Source organism: Macaca nemestrina, chromosome 17 (assembly GCF_043159975.1).
Source record: "Macaca nemestrina isolate mMacNem1 chromosome 17, mMacNem.hap1, whole genome shotgun sequence".
In the NCBI taxonomy this organism is placed as follows: domain Eukaryota; kingdom Metazoa; phylum Chordata; class Mammalia; order Primates; family Cercopithecidae; genus Macaca; species Macaca nemestrina.
In genome coordinates, this window is record NC_092141.1 from 65,621,242 (window position 1) to 65,636,057 (window position 14,816).

At 50.7% G+C, this 14,816-nt stretch overlaps 1 protein-coding gene and 1 long non-coding RNA gene across 9 annotated transcripts in view; one reads left to right on the plus strand and one right to left on the minus strand.

The window, feature by feature from the left end:
* Positions 1 to 14,816, minus strand: part of LOC105472133 (zinc finger protein 385C) — a 68,554-nt gene that overhangs the window by 49,772 nt on the left and 3,966 nt on the right. Inside the window, exon 1 of one of the 8 annotated variants that reach the window (XM_024789875.2) lies at positions 8,865 to 9,124. The exons of the other annotated variants lie outside the window; for them this stretch is intronic. The gene's annotated coding sequence lies outside the window, so the exon portion shown is untranslated. Of the gene's footprint in view, positions 1 to 8,864; positions 9,125 to 14,816 lie in introns of those variants that run through there. 8 annotated transcript variants of the gene reach the window in all.
* LOC139359640 (uncharacterized) lies at positions 3,187 to 10,190 on the plus strand. The gene is made up of 3 exons (XR_011615844.1): positions 3,187 to 3,324; positions 8,710 to 8,815; positions 9,157 to 10,190. It is a non-coding gene; the product is annotated as an uncharacterized lncRNA (long non-coding RNA).

Below are 14,816 nucleotides of genomic sequence, written 5' to 3' on the forward strand. Positions count from 1 at the left end.
TTTGTCTGTGGATGACTCTTCAGCCCTAGAACAGTGCCTGGCACACAGAAAGTAACCAAGACATATTTCTGGATTTGAGGAATGAAACGACTCTCACTGTAGGTGCAAAGAGAAATGCATCGGGCACCTTGCTCTGGCTGTGTGAGTTCAGGCAAGTTACTTCCTCTCTCTGAGCTTCAGTTTCCTTATCTCTAAAACAGGGCAATTAATAGGTAACAGTGTAGAGGATGACGTGACATCATGCCTGCAAAGTACCCCATGTAACATGTGCCCAACTAATAATAGGGCATCATTAATTAGGTGTTGCTGGTCCTGGCTTTAGAGAGAGGGACACTGAGGCTCAGAGACGTGAAGGGACTTACGCAACCCTCAACATTACACAGCTTGGAAGAGGCCCACACAGAACAGGAGCTGATGGGCCTGGATTTAAGGCTGTGCCTATTTCTTGCTCCTGGGGCCTTTCCCAAATGTTCGATAAATACAATTTCTACTATAAAGATAAGAAGTGGTTAAAAGAATTGTTCATAATAATAACACTAAGGGTCCCCAGCGGAAGCAAAGCCTGCAGCAAAGGGGCTCAGGCAAGGAGCGGAGACCCCGGCCCAGCCAGCAGCTTCCCTGCTCGGCCCACAGCCCAGACTGGGGCTAGGACCGGTGGCGTCATTCTGGGCTCCTGGGCTCTAGGAGGGTGGGAGAGGCCCCAACAGTGGGTAGGCCTGCCCCACCCCACTCATCATGGGTCCTTTCTGCTCCCACTGAAAGGGCAGACTCTCTAGTCACTTGAACAAGTCCACTGTGACCCCTCCCCCAACGTTTTGCCTCTTAAAATAGCCCAGAGCCACCATGTGCCCAGGGCGGCTCCCCACTGGTTGTAAATCCCCCTGAAATCAAATCTCCATCCTGCCCCAAGCAGGACGGCACCACCTCCTGCCACTGCTGGGCTCCAGCGCCGGCCAGGCTCCCCCGATGGAAACCGGGACAGTTGTCCTTCACAGTGACCGGGACATAAATCCCCAAATAATGAGACAGGCGCTGGGAACACAGAACCAGACGCGGTGCTAATTGGTTTGCTTCTGGGCAGAGATGATGTGGAGACAACAGTAACAGGCCTCAGTTTCCCTGGAGGTGTATTGGGGTGGGGGATGTGAGGGCCGGGGATTCCCGGCTGAGCTGATTTTCTACACCTTCTGACTGGCCTCACAACCTACTAACCAGCCGCACTTTTTAGGATATTAAATTCCCAGATGTAAAAGAAAAGGGCTGGGGTCTCCTGGTCCAGGTCCTGAGGTAGGAAGCCTTGAATCTCTACCATGATCCAGAAACACCTTCTTTCCATTAAGAAAAAAAAAAAAAAAAAATCAACCAAGATTCAGATCCTTCCCAGTATGCTTGGGGATTGGGGGAGCAGGAAGGTGAGGAACCCAGTGCAACCTCCCTGCTCCTCATGTGAGGTTGGTAATGGATTCTTGGACAAGCCCAAGGTCCTCAGTTTTCAGTAATCAGGATGAGATTATCACATTAAACTTTCAAAGTCTTTGCTCAAAAAGCAGCAGCAGCAGCTGACACCCTTGACTCCCCCAACTTTCCCCACTGTCACCTTCTCCTGGACCATGACCAGATGAGCTCCAGATACAGGCCACGTGGAGGCTCCACTGCACTGGGGCACAGGCAGGGGCATGGACAGGATGATCTCTCTGGGGGTGGCCTCGGGGTTGTGGTAAGATGGAAGCGGGAGGAGGTTGGGGAGAGAGGTGAGCATGTGTGTCTGCGGGTGTGATTTGGAGGGACTGCGGGGAACTGGAGTAACTTGAAGTTAGGCAAACGTGTTTACTGTTTATGTTGCAACTCCACCACTAACCGTGTGACTGGGAACTTGTCCCTTCTCTCCACATCTTAGTTTCCTTATCTGTAAAATGGAGATAATGGTAACAACAATGCCTAATAATAACTCCCCTGACTCAAGGCTGATGTGCGAGAAGATTAAATTAGATAACATAGAATATACTAGCCAGGCGCGGTGGCTCATGCCTGTGATCTCGGCACCTTGGAAGGACCAGGTGGGTGGATTGCTTGAGCCCAGGAGTTCGAGACCAGCCTGAGAAACACGGCAAAACCCCGTCTCACAAAACACACACACACACACACAAAAAAAAACCAAAAAACAAAACCAAAAATATACATATATATGATCAAAAATTAGCTGGGCATGGTGGTGCATGCCTATAATCCCAACTACAGGGGAAGACTGAGGCGGGAGATTGAGGCTGCAGTGAGCCATGATCATGCCACTGCACTCCAACCTGGGTGAGTGAGACTCTGAAACAAAATAAATAAAAAATAAAATAACGTAACTGACCAGGCACACTGGCTCATGCCTGTAATCCCAGCACTTTGGGAGGCTGAGGCAGGAGGATCACTTGAGGCCAGGAGTTTGAGACTCTATCTTTACAAAAAAAAAAAAAAAAAACAAATTAGTTGAGCATGGTGGTGTATGCCTTTAGTCCCAGCTACTCAGGAGGTTGGGGCAGGAGGATCGTTTGGGCCCAGGAGTTGAAGACCCCAGTGAGCTATGATTGTGATACTGCACTCCAGCCTGGGTGAAAGAGCAAGACTGTCTTCCCCCATCACCCCCCAAAAAAGAAAGAAGGAAAATGCCCTAGAAACAGTAAAAGCCCATTGCAACGTGAGGGATGATGTCATTAGTTACAGCAGGAGGGATGGTGATAAGACCACAGAAAGAACTTCCTCACAGCTGTGCACTGGAATCTAATGGAGCAAAAAAAAAAAAAAAAAAAAAGACAAACAGGCTTGGGTAGAATGCCAAAGACCTCACCAGTGATTCACTCTCCCAACCCAGGGTGCCCATCCCCATGTCCAGGCTCCCCTCCTGCCCATCATCTTGCCTCCCAAGGCTGCCAGGCAGCCCCCAATTTTTCCCAGCCCAGAGCTCTATTCAGCTTGTATTTGTTGCCAACACAACGGAAATTATTTCAACCTCCTCACCCAGCTTGGCAGAGCTACCTGGGGTGTATAGGAGAGGCCAGAGCTATAAGAAAGGAGGCTGGAAATTGGGGTGTCCAACAGCAGGGGTGGCCCCCTCTCCAGAATATTAGCTACAATCGCGGCATTCTAGAAGGCAGTCAGCTTCCTGGGAGGACAGACTTATACTGCCCCATGGAAGGGAAGGGAAAGCCTGAGGATCCAGGGGTCCTCATGAGGACCTTGGCCACCTTTCCTCTTACTTTAAAGAGCTGCATTCAGAAAGTGTTGGGAAGGAAAGGCCCTGACTACCAGCCAGGTTCAATCCTGAGGAAATTAAGATCTGTAAGTCTCCCTGAGCCTCCCTTCATTTCCTGAAGCTTTTATTTAGTTTGTCCAGCAGGATCCTCCCACCCCAGCCCACTGACTCAGGCCTTGGAGTCCTCTTCTCCTCCTCAATATGAGAAACTAATCCTAACCTATCCTAATCTCACAAGGATGGAGGCAGACTGGGGATGACTCCAAGATTCCAGGGTCACCTGGGGTGGGGAAGGGAGAGCCTCCAAGTCCATTGGCTGAGGGAGACGGTGGGGTATCCATGGTCCACCTTGTTGGCCAGGGAGCAGCTGCTGACCACATCAAAGTCCTCCTCTCAAATCAGTCTGGTGGCTGGAGGCACACAGCCGTTGCAGGCCATGAAGAAGGAGGCCTTTCAAAACCAGCTGAGAGGTTCCAAGAAACGCCCTGAGGACAGGCTGTGTCAACATGTCCTGCGCCCCCCCAGGCCCACTGGTGCAGCTTCCAAGCAGCTTCCTGCAGCAGGGCCGCTCAGAGGCCTTGGCTGGAAGGCAGGGCAGGGTGGAGGACAGGGCCTGAGCTACAGGAGCCATCAGACCTTGGGCAAAGTCCTTATCTCTCTGATCTATAAAATGGACCCGGTAATATATACCTCATGGGGTTGTTGGGAAAACCAAGAGGTGATAGAGGGATAGTGTCTCCCTTTGTGTCTGGCACAGAATAGAGGCTCAATAAATTCACTCAATAAACATTTACTGAACACCTACTACATGCCAGGCCATCCATTCTGTACCCTGGGATCTAGCAGTGAATGAAAGTCCAAGGGGCCCTCATGGAACTTGCAAATCTGGGTTGGGGGAAGAAGAATGGGCATAGACAATAAGCAGATAAACACATGAATCAGGATGGACAAGAAGAGGAGAAATATCGCTCTGTCCCGTCCGGCTCACGGGCGGCCAGTTCAAAGTTACCTCTCTTGTCCCCTGAACATCGCTATTATCCTGTTCTCTCCTTTTTTTTTTTTTTGAGACGGAGTCTGGCTCTGTCACCCAGGCTGGAGTGCAGTGGTGTGATCTCGGCTCACTGCAAGCTCCGCCTCCCGGGTTCATGCCATTCTCCTGCCTCAGCCTCCCGAGTAGCTGGGACTACAGGTGCCTGCCACCACGCCCGGCCATTTTTTTTTGTATTTTAGTAGAGACGGGGTTTCACCGTGTTAGCCAGGATGGTCTCCATCTCCTGACCTCGTGATCCACCCGTCTTGGCCTCCCAAAGTGCTGGGATTACAGGCATGAGCCACTGCGCCTGGCCTCCTTTTTTTTTAAAGATGCCCAGATTTCATATTGTTCAAACACACATGCTCTACAAACAATTTGTGCAGTTGATACAATCCCAGGGTCCTGAGGCGACATTCATCTTCCTCAGTTTACGAAGAAGATGACGGGATTAAGAGATTAAAGTAAAGACAGGCATAGGAAAACACAAGGGTATTGACTGGGGAAGTGATAAGTGTCCATGAAATCTTCACAATTTATATTCAGAGAGTACAGTAAACACAGGTGTAAGAAATTATAAAAGTATTAATTTGGAGAACTAATGAATGTCCATGAAACCTTCACAATTTATGTTCTTCTGCCGCGGCTTCAGCTGGTCCCTCCGTTGGGGGTCCCTGACTTCCCACAACAGATGAGGGCTTGCAGAAGACCAGTACTTGGAGGGGCCCCTCTGAAGGGGCTCTGTCAGACCTGGCTGACCTGAGGGACAGGCCTGCCTGAGAGTTTTTAGCCACAACCACTCACAAGAATCACCTGAGCAGCCTTGGAAGATTCTGATGTCCAAGCTCCTCTCCAGGGATTTTTTTTTTTTTTTTTTTTTTTTTTTTTTTTTTTTTTTTTTTTTTTTGAGACAGAGTCTCGCTTAGTCGCCCAGGCTGGAGTGCAGTGGCGCGATCTCGGCTCACTGCAAGCTCCGCCTCCCGGGTTCACGCCATTCTCCTGCCTCAGCCTCCCGAGCAGCTGGGACTACAGGCGCCCGCCACCTCACCCGGCTAATTTTTTGCATTTTTAGTAGAGACGGGGTTTCACAGTGTTAGCCAGGATGGTCTCGATCTCCTGACCTTGTGATCCACCCGCCTCGGCCTCCCAAAGTGCTGGGATTACAGGCGTGAGCCACCGCGCCCGGCCTCCTCTCCAGGGATTTTAAAAAATTTTTTTGATATGGGGTCTGACTCTGTCACCCAGGCTGGAATCCAGTAGTGTAATCTCAGCTCACTGAAACCTTCACCTCCTGGGTTCAAGTGATTCTCCTGCCTCAGCCTCCCAAGTAGCTGGGATCACAGGTGCCTGCCACCATACCCAGCTAATTTTTTTTTTTTTTTTTTTTTGAGACGGAGTCTTGCTCTGTCACCCAGGCTGGAGTGCAGTGGCCGGATCTCAGCTCACTGCAAGCTCCGCCTCCCGGGTTTACGCCGTTCTCCTGCCTCAGCCTCCCGAGTAGCTGGGACTACAGGCGCCCGCCACCTCGCCCGGCTAGTTTTTTTGTATTTTTTAGTAGAGACAGGGTTTCACCGTGTTAGCCGGGATCGTCTCTCGATCTCCTGGCCTCGTGATCCGCCCGTCTCGGCCTCCCAAAGTGCTGGGATTACAGGCTTGAGCCACCGCGCCCGGCCCCCAGCTAATTTTTATATTTTTTAGTGAGTAGGGATTTCACAACGTTGACCAGGCTGGTCTCGAACTCCTGACCTCAGTGATCTGCTCTCCTCGGCCTTCCAAAGTGCTGGGATTACAGGCGTGAGCCACCAGGCCCGACCTCTTTCCAGAGATTCTGATGGAATACCAACCTTCTATTGAAGGAATACCAAATCTCTTCCAGCCTCCCCTGCTCCCACAACTGGGTCAAAAGTGGCAGGGTGGTGACTGGCTCCTCTAGATCCCTGCTCCACCCCCTGACCTGAGCCTCTGGTCCCAGGATTCCTCTTGTGGCATCTGGCTTCTCTCCCACCCACTGCTCTCTTGGCCTTGCCCTAACGGCCAGCCCTGGGACGGGAGAGAGAGTACAATTATGTTCCCCCAGGCAAAGGTGCTCCAGGACACCCTCTCCATCCCCGCTAAAGAACCAGGTATCAGCCGGTGTGGCAGTTCATGCCTGTCATCCCAGCACTCTGGGAGGCTGAGGCAGGAGGATTGGTTGAGTCTAGGAGTTTGAGACCAGCCTGGGCAACATAGTGAGACCCTGTCTCTACAAGAAATACAAAAATTAGCCAGGCAAGACCAGGTGCAGTGGTCACACCTGTAATCCCCGCACTTTGGGAGGCCGAGGCTGGTAGATCACCTGAGGTCAAGAGTTCAAGACCAGCCTGTTCAACATGGTGAAGCCCCGTCTCTACTATAAATACAAAATTTAGCCAGGATGGTGGTGCATGCCTGTAATCCCAGCTACTTGGGAGGCTGAGGCAGGAGAATCGCTTGAACCCGGGAGCCGGAGGTTGCAGTGAGGCAAGATTGCATCATTGAACTCCAACATGGGCAATAGAATGAAACTCCTTCTCAAAACAAAAAACAAAAAACAAAAAACAAAAAACAGTACCTCTTGAGAGACAAAGTGGCAAATGTAAGAAACCATGCCTGTTCATTTTTGCTTGCCAGCATAATTTCACAAAGCTCCTGACTCATGACAAAATGTTGGCTTTTTTTTTTTTTTGAGACGGAGTCTCGCTCTGTCACCCAGGCTGGAGTGCAGTGGTGCAATCTCAGCTCACTGCAAGCTCTGCCTCCCGGGTTCATGTCATTCACCTGCCTCAGCCTCCCGAGTAGCTGGGATGACAGGAGCCAACCAACATGCCCCGCTAATTTTTTGTAGTTTTGGTAGAGACAGGGTTTCACCATGTTAGCCAGGATGGTCTCGATCTCCTGACCTTGAGATCCATTCACCACGGCCTCCCAAAGTGTTGGGATTACAGGCATGAGCCACTGTGCCTGGCCATAACAAAATGTTTTAAAAAATCAGTCACACTACAGGAGGTCTTTGTTTTCTGGTAACTGGCCCAAAAAACAAAGATTTTACATTTTACCAAGAAAATCTTGTGTTGTCTTTATTAAGTTTTTGATTACTTTAAAAAACTGAACTTTAAAAGAATTAAAATTTTTGCATTCATATAACTTTTAAAGTCTTTTATTTTTTTGAAACAGAGTCTTGTTCCATCGCCCAGGCTGGAGTGCAATGGTGTGATCTCGGATCACTGCAAACGCTGCCTCCCAGGTTCAAGCAATTCTCCTGCCTCAGCCTCCCAAGTAGCTGGGATTACAGGTGTCCGCCAACACACACGGGCGCTCATTTCTTACAAGCACAACTGAAAACAATCAGTCTTCCTGAAAAAAGCCTTCCTAGTTACCTGACACAATCAGCATTTGTCTTTTAAATACAACCAGGCAGCTGATTTATGACCAAAAGAAAAAACTTGTGACACAAAGTAGCAAACATCAGAAGTCATTTGCTCATTTCTGCTTACCAGGATAATTTCACAAAGTCCCTGACTCTGTGCTTATCTGCAGCTCTCTGAAAAGAGTTTTAAAGACAAAACAAGATAAAACACAGCACCTCCCACCGCCCCCCTTCTCTTGCCTGAATCACTATATTCCTTAAAAGATCAATGGCCCCAGTCCTAGCCAGGCACAGTGGTTCATGCCTGTAAATCCCAGCACTTTGGGAATCCCAGGCAGAAAGTTCACTTGAGGCCAGGAGCTTAAGACCAACCAGGGGAACACAGTAAGACCCCCGTCTCCATAAAAATAAAATGACTGTAGTCCTTGCCTTTTCTTGCACATAAAATAATGTCTGACAGAGTTAATGATTACGCCTCCGTAATCTATAACCAATATACTCTTGTAGCCACATGTTGATGTCATTTTGAACCTCCACTACCTACATATAAACTATAAGCTAAAACACTGATTTAAAACAGTCTGACAAAACTGTTTTAGGGCTGTAGGCCTTGTGCTATAGTCCTCTGTAAGACTTCTAAATAAAACTAACTTTAATTCCTTAAATGGTTAATTTTTTTTTAATCGACACTCTTAGAGGGTCGTTATGGGGATTACCTGAGTCAATATTTGTAAAGTGTTTAGCAACCAGGCACGTGGTAATCATTACATGTGTTTGCTAAATAACACAAGCGTAGTCAGTCAATCAACAAGGTCGGCCCTGCTGATGCCAGGTCTGGGAGGTTGGGACTGAGATTTCCACTTTACAGGTGAGGAGACTGAGGATCCGGAGAGGAAGAGACTTGCCCAGATGGCACTCAAACCCGGGGTCTGTCTGCCTTCAACCTTCTCTCTTCCAGCACCCCCAGGTCACCTCCCTCCCTCCTCAGGCGCCTGGCCTGGCCCGGGTGGGCGCAGTGCCCCACACTGACAGAGGCCCCTTTGTCCCCCTGCCCAGTGTCACACCCTGAGGGCGGAGCACGGTCAGACAAGCGCCCTGTGTCTGGGTCTGTTTCACCGCCAGGTCTGCGGCCGCCTGGGCGGCTCCAGCCGCGGGACTCGAGGTAGGTGGATCCCAGGGCCATTCCCATCCCTTCCATCCCCGACCCTTACCTCAGCAGGGCATCCCCGACTCTCCCTCAGTGCAAAGAAGGAGAAACCCCCAACGGAAACACCCCAGTTCTTGGTCTCAACTCTGTGCAAACTCCGAGTGGCCACAGCCTGGGTGTTGTGGGGAAGGGCTCCAAGCTGCCTCAGATACTAGGAGCAGGGAGCTAAGAATGTGGGAACGGCAGCGAGGGCATTCTGGGTGTTGGGGGAGGGCTGTGGCGGGATCCTGGGGAGCGGGACAGAGATTACCCTGCCCTTTTTTAACCCCATACTCTCTCTGTAACCCGTCGCCCAGGCTGGAGTGCAGTGGTGTGATCACAGCTCACTGCACCCTTGACCTCCTGGCCTCCAGCGATCCTCCCGCCTTGGCCTCTGAACGCACTGTGACTACAGGCACACACGTCACCACGCCTGGCCCAGTTCACTTCTCTTTACCACCTGGATGGGCAGAACAGCCTCCTCACTGGCCTCCCTGCCTCTACTTCCCCACTTCCTCTCCCTCCCAGTCCCATCTTCACACAGCCAGAGGGAGACTATTAAAAGGGCAGCTCTCCAGCCTGGGCAACATGGCAAGACTCCATCTCTACAAAAAATACAAAAATTAGCCGGGTATGGTGGTGCATGCCTATAGTCCCAGCTACTCGGGAGGCTGAGGTGGGAGGATAGCTTGAACCTGGGAGGTCGAGGCTGCAGTGAGCCATGATCACACCACGCACTCCAGCCTGGGGGACAGAATAAGACCCTGTCAGTCAATAAATAAATAAATAAATAAATAAATAAAAATAAAGGCAAATCTGATCACATCATGCTCCGGGATAAAAGCTCCAAAAGCTTCACCCTTTGCTTTAGGAGAATGCTTGCCCCAGCCTGGAAGATCCGGGCCATTCCTCTTCCCCAGGCCCTTCTCTCGCAGTCCACCCTTTCCACCTGATCCCTCCCACAGATTAACTGAGATATAAATACAACTCTCCACCTAAAAATATTACAGGTAGAAGTAACACTGAGGATGGCTAGAACTGGATATAAGAAAACTCATTATCGACTAAAATGCACAAAAGAATCAAATCTTGACCATGAATCTTTTTTTTGGTTTTAATTTAAATCTTCCAAAATGGGATGCGGTTACCCAGTCAATCACACAAGCTCTTGTGTCAAGAGCTTGCAGCCCCCACACTGATGGGTGCCTCCAATCTCAGCAGCAAAATGTACACGGAATTGATGCCGATGAAAACAGTTTCGGTAAAATTACAATGGAATGAAAAACATGGACATTTGTTTAACCGTACCACGTGGAAAAAACAAAACTCTGATCGAAGAATTAAGTTGGATAAATAGAGTTCAAGTTGGAGAACACCTTCTTTTTTTTTTTTTTTTTTTTTTTTGAGACGGAGTCTCACGCTGTTGCCCAGGCTGGAGTGCAGTGGCGCGATCTCGGCTCACTGCAAGCTCCGCCTCCTGGGTTCACACCATTCTCCTGCCTCAGCCTCCTGAGTAGCTAGGACTACAGGCGCCCGCCACCGCGCCCGGCTAATTTTTTTTTTTAATTTTTAGTAGAGACGGGGTTTCACTGTGGTCTCGATCTCCTGACCTTGTGATCCGCCCGCCTCGGCCTCCCAAAGTGCTGGGATTACAGGCTTGAGCCACCGCGCCCGGCCGAGAACACCTTCTTAAAACATTTTCAGTGTTGGTATGTTTTGGTTTAAAATGTTTGCATTCAAAACATCCTTAGGGTCAAAATATCCATAGTGGTTAAAATATCCTGTGCCCCTCCGATCTGTTTCCTATGACTCCCCACCTTCTAGCCACACTGGGCTCTTTCTGTCCCTGGAGCACAGCGAGCTACCCCTCACTTGGGAGCTTTCTCAAAGCCTGCTCTCTCTGCCTTGAGTGCTCTTTTCCTTCTGACCTCTCCCTCCTCCTTCTCATGGCTGATATTTAACTATCACCTCGGAGAGACGCCTTCCTGCATCGCTCTCTCTAGGGTAGATTTCCTTCCTTCCCATTTCCTCTTATTCCCTTTTTTTTTTTTTTTTGAGAGGGAGTCTCGCTCTGTTGCCCAGGCTGGAGTGCAATTGCGTGATCTCGGCTCACTGCAATCTCCGCCTTCTGGGTTCAAGCGATTCTCCTGCCTCAGCCTCCCGAGTAGCTGGGATTATAGGCATGCACCAACACGCCTGGCTAATTTTTGTATTTTTAGTTAGTGACAGGGTTTCACCATGTTGGCCAGGCTGGTCTCGAACTCCTGACCCCAAGTGATCCGCCCGCCTTGGTCTCCCAAAATGCTGGGATTACAGATGTGAGCCACCACACCCGGCCTCTTATTCCCTCTTGAGAACCCATCTTGTTCCCTCCTGGAACCCTGTCTTGTTACTCCTTGAATTCCCAGGGCAGAGGCTAGCAAGTATAACACATAGTAGGTGCTCAACAAATATTGGTTAAATTAATGAGTAAATCAGTGTCACTGGGGTTAGAGCTAGGACAGTAGGCTGGGGCTTGGGGGTAGGGGCTGGGACAGGGTAGAGACACACCCACTTACTCATGACATCAAGTTCCAGGGAAGCCCATTTCAGTGGGAGAACAAAGAGAAGACTGGCCACATGGTGGCATTACAGGCATGAGCCTGTAATCTTAGCACTTTGGGAGGCTGAGGCAGGAGGATCGCTTGAGCCCGGGAGTTTGAGACCAATCTGGGCAACAGAGGGAGACCCCTGTCTCTACAAAACTTGTAACAAAATTATCCAGGTGTGTGCCTATAGTCCCAGCAATTTGTGAGGCTCTGGGCTGAAGGCTGGGGTGGGAGGATTGCTTGGGCCTGGGAGGCGGAGGCTGCGGTGAGCTATTACCACGCCATTTCACTCCAGCCTGGGTGGCAGAGCAAGACTTCATCTCAAACTTAAAAGAGGAGACAAAACCAGTCCTGCTCCTGATTTTTGCCCTATGGCCAGCTTCCCAAGGGTCAGGCCCATGTGCCAACTGGACAGCTCCCCTTCCACCCCTTCATCTGGGCCACCTCCTTGGGGCTTGGCTCCCACATGTGGCTTCAGGCCAGGCTATTTGGGGAAACTTCCTGATCCCCCCTCTGGCCTCTCCACCCCCACACCTCATCTTGCAGACCCAGAATAGCTGTCCCCAGTCTCAACCTAGGGAGAGTCTCATTCCCAATTAGCACCCAGAAGGTTGAAACCATCTCTAAAAGCTTCTTGTGTCCCTCTCCCCTCAGGAAGCTGCTAACTAGGACAGCAAATTTCAGAATAAGGTCACAAGAATGCTACCTGCCCCTACATTCACCTCCCAGTTGGAGACACGGGCCAGGAGTCTTGGTGTGTGAAGGTAGAGGAGATTTGGGTGAGGGGGAGATTCAGCAACAGTCAGGGGTGACTGCAGCCTGTGACTCTTTCAGTCAAAAGAGCAGCTCCAGCAAGGTCCGGCGAAGAGCCCTGGCTGTGAGGGGTGAGGAGACCCAGGTTCAAGTCCAGGTTCTGCTAGAAGATTGACTCTGAGAAAGTTCCTTTGCTCTATGAGCTTTCATCATCTACAAAAAGAACTTTGATCTCGGCCAGGCACAGAGGCTCATGCCGGTCATCTTAGCATTTTGGGAGGCCGAGGTGGGTGGATCTCCTGAGCTCAGGAGTTTGAGACCAGCCTGGACAACATGGCGAAACCCTGTCTCTACCAAAAATACAGAAAATTAGCTAGGTGTGGTGGCGCGTGCCTCTAATCCTAGCTACTCAGGAGACTGAGGCATGAGAATCTTGTGAACCTGGGAAGGGGAGGTTGCAGTGAGCTGAGATTGCGCCACTGCACTCCAGCCTGGGCAACAGAGCAAGCGAGACTCATGTCAAAAAAAAAAAAAAAGAATTTTGATCTCCGCAGGTGCTCATAGGATGGGATGAGGCAGTTCTGTATACTGCAAAGTTCTGTATAAAATCAGGGGATAGGAGGCCCCTTGGGGTCCCAGGGAGATTGTTCTGGAGATGGATTCTTGCAGGGGACTGGAGCCCATTTGAGAATTCTTCCTCTGCTGAAGTCTCACTGGAAGACTGGCTCAAGCCTCTGCCAACAGGGAGAGTAGGTAGGCTCCTCCCACATTCCAAAGATCACACCCCATGTGTCCCTCTTTAGAAACCCCTAGAAAACCCAAGGGTTCCTGTTCCCAATGCCTTTTCCTGGCAGTTCCTCTCCTCTCAGCAGGGGGTGGGGGAGTGTCCCATCCCCATCCTGCCCTCCAGGACCACAGCACTCAACTTGGGGGCCGAGGAGGGGATCAGATGGCATCACATGTGAGGCTGAGCAGAGCTGAAATCAGAACGGGAGAGAAGTCTGGGGCTTGGGATGTAGGAGAGACATCGGGGACCGGCGGGTGGGTCCTGGGAAGGCTGGACAGGGCAGGGGAGCAAGGCCGAAGCTGGGTCTGGCCTCTTGCCTGGGCATCTAAGGTGAGACGAAGGACCTGTGGAGTCAGTCCTTGCTCCACCCAAGGAAATCTTAGTCAAATAAACAAACAGCCAACACAGTGGCTCCTGTGCGAGAAGCCGAGAAGCCGTGGGAGTGAGAGTGATAGGGAGGCCACAGAGGTGGGGAGGCCAGGAGAGGGCAGGGAGGCTGTTTAAACAGGCCCCTTGGCCTGGGGCAGTTGGCAGAAATATTTGGAACAGGGTGGGGAACACAGTCGTGGTTTGGAGCAGGAAGCTGGGGCCTGGGGTGGGTGGGCTGAGCTTGGCTCCTTCCAGGAGAAAGAAAAGTGTCGATTCAGCCCCACTCTGGTCAACGCCTCTTCTGAGGGAGACTCCAAGTCCCAGCGCCCTTCCCTCAGTTCAAGGTCAATCAGGTCAACCAGACAGACAAGGGGCTCTATCCCTTATCTCCCAGATGGCTCTGGACCCCCAGCCCTGCTCCCAGGCCTATGACCCCGGGCCTCATCACTGAAGAATGTTTCAGTCTGGAGCTGAAACCTCAGAGTTCTCAACAGAGGAGCTGGAGGGGATGAGCCATCAGCTCTCTTTTTTTTTTTTTTTTTTTTTTTTTTTTTTGAGAGAGAGGGTCTCACTCTGTCATCCAGACTGGAGTGCAGTGGCATGATCTCGGCTCACTGCAACCTGCACCTCCCAGGCTCAGGTAATTCTCCTGCCTCAGCCTCCCAAGTACCTGGGATTATAGGCACCCATCACCATGCCAGGCTAATTTTTTGTACTTTTTTAGCAGAGATGAGGTTTTACCATGTTGGCCAGGCTGATTTCTAACTCCTGACCTCAAGCAATCCACCCACCTTGGCCTCCCAAAGTGCTGGGATTACAGGTGTGAGCCACTGCTCCCAACCCATCCACTCTCCTTAGGACATGATATTCCCTTTCTTGCCTCCTTGCCTGGCAGTGGAGGGGCCCAGAAGTGATCGTGGTCCCCTGGGAGGCATTATCACCTTCTTTTTTTTTTGAGATGGAGTTTCACATTTGTTGCCCAGGCTGGAGTGCAATGGTGCAATTTTGGCTTGCTGCAACCTCTGCCTCCCAGGTACAAACGATTCTCCCACCTCAACCTCCCAAGTGGTTGAGATTACAGGCATGTGCCACCATGCCCGGCTAATTTTGTATTTTTAGTAGAGACGGGGGTTCACCATGTTGGCCAGGCTGGTTTCGAACTTCTGACCTCAGGTGATCCACCCACCTCAGCCTCCCAAAGTGCTGGTATTACAGGCGTGAGCCACTATGCCTGGCTGTCACCTTCTTTTAGGACTCTTGGCTGTCCTTTTCCTGAAACTCCTCAAGAGACTGAGGCAGAAAGTCAGAGGGATACACGTCCAGACTGACAGGCAGAGATAGAGAGAGGTGAAGATACAGCAAGTCCCACCCAGAGAGATAGCCACGCAGTCAGACACTAAGAGTGGGAGTGTGAGAAAGAGGGACAGAGAGAGAAGGGGTAGACAGAGGAGGCAGAGAAAAAGGAAGAAGAAAAGACAAA